Genomic DNA, 2361 nt, shown 5'->3' with positions numbered 1-2361 from the left:
GTATCATCCTCCCTCTCCCGCACCGCCGCGAGATTCATCATCATCATCCTCCCTCTCCCGCACCACAGAGCATTCTCCTCCCGCATCATCCTCCCTCCCGCACCGCGGCAGATTCATCCCCGCATCATCATCCGAGATTCATCCTCCCTCCCGCACCGCGGGGTCTGCGGGATCCGCCAGTCCGCGGGCCCGGCGGATCTGAGAGACTGGAGTCATTTAATCCACATCCGAGTCCAGTAGTGTATGGAGGATTTTTTGTGCCAAAATTAAATAAATAAATACATCATTAATTAATTAAAATGGGAATGAAATATATCATTAATTAATTAAATGTGTCATTAATTAATTAAAATTAGAATGAAATGTGTCATTAATTAATTAAAATACAATTCATTTTAAGTAAAAATATATATTTATTATTTCAGCATTTAATTAATTAATGACACATTTAATTAATGATTTCGTGTTACGTGTGAATCATGAAATGTAAAACTGCATTTAATTAATTAATGACACATTTAATTCATGATTTCGTGTTGCTGAATCATGAAATGTAAATGCAAAACTGTCAGTTTCACTCGTCAAACTCAGTGGGCGGGGCTAACGCGAATCAAGCAGAGGAAGCAGAGGAACTTCCTCTGCTTTACACGCTACATGCTCGGGGTCAGCAGGTCCTGCTTCCACATACTCTGCAAGGTCGAAGATATCGCTCACCAACTCTCTACAAAGTTCACGAAAATCCTCCAAACTCACTGCTGTCATGTTTAGAAAGTTCTTCTTCCACTTCCAGTTTCAGACCAAAGCAGTGGATTCCACTGGATTTGCGTTAGCCCCGCCCACTGAGTTTGACGAGTGAAACTGACAGTTTTACATTTCATGATTCAGCAACACGAAATCATTAATTAAATGTGTCATTAATTAATTAAATGCTGAGATAATAAATATATATTTTTACTTAAAATGAATTTTATTTTAATTAATTAATGACATATTTCATTCTAATTTCAATTAATTAATGACACATTTAATTAATTAATGATTTTTTCATTCCCATTTTAATTAATTAATGATGTATTTATTTATTTAATTTTGGCACAAAAAATCCTCCATAGTAGTGTCGGTTCAGCCTTATAGATGTAATAAAGATCCTGAAATGTCCTTAACTTAGTTATAATAAACACAGAGAGATAAACTCAGGACAACTGAGACTTCCTGGTTTAATAAACCGATAAAACATTAAAGGAAACGGTTAACCTTTTTAAAAAGTTCACACAATTGTGTGGTTAATATGGTTTACAGTTTAAGATTAAGATTCCCAGAATATTCTCATTTTTTTAGATAGGATATTTGAGTTTTCTTAAGCTGTAAACCATGGTCAGAAATATTAAAATAATAAAAGGCTTGCAATATTTCAGTTGATTTGTAATGAATCCAGAATGGATGATATTTTTGTTTTTGTAATTGCATTACAGGAAATCACAATATTCTAATTTTCTGAGACAGTCCTGTATTGTTATAATTGTTTGTTTCAGAGGTACTGTAATTTTTTTCTGTATAAAAATTGAATTTGGTGTTCAAAAAGTATTTTTTTAAACTCGAGTCTTAGAAAAAGAGGGTCGTCTTATATTCAGGGTCGTCTTACAGGACTGTCTCGAAAATTAGAATATTTTGATTTTCTGTAATGCAATTACAAAAATGTCATACATTCTATGACATTATTTTTTTTTTCAAATTGCATTACAGAAAATAAAGAACTTTATCACAATATTCTAATTTTCTGAGACAGTTCTGTACATCTCACCGTTGTCACATTGTGTATTTAACACCAATAACGCAATTAAAAACCATGTGGGTAAAACTGACACACACACACACACACACACACACACACACACACACACACACACACACACACACACACACACACACACACACACACACAATCAGCACATTTGTTGCCAGTCGTCGTCTTCTGGTTGCCATGGCACCCTGATCTAAATCTAGAAACATCTCATAACATCTAAACTGTGGTAAAACATCAAATACTGCAAATAAAAAACCTTTATTTCTTTATTTCTGTGGTGACGACTCAGAAAAACCAGACGTGTCTCCTGATGTTTTGGATGTTTGTTCTTGTTTGTTCTTAACTCGACTCCAGAGAATAAAAAGGAAAGGTTGCAACAGTAACATCTTTGGGTTTAGGTTCCCGTTTATTTCAACAAAAAGGGAAGTTAACAGAACAAAAACTCCAACTAATCAATACTCTGATCAACTCCAACTAATCAATACTCTGATCAGCAGCAGCTGTCAGGGTTGGGGTAACAGAACTGGATCATACCGCCCCCTAGTGGACAAACAAAT

The sequence above is a fragment of the Cololabis saira genome, chromosome 23 (assembly GCF_033807715.1).
Source record: "Cololabis saira isolate AMF1-May2022 chromosome 23, fColSai1.1, whole genome shotgun sequence".
NCBI lineage: Eukaryota > Metazoa > Chordata > Actinopteri > Beloniformes > Belonidae > Cololabis > Cololabis saira.
The sequence above is the reverse complement of the archived record's forward strand: the minus strand, read 5'-3'. Positions refer to the sequence as shown.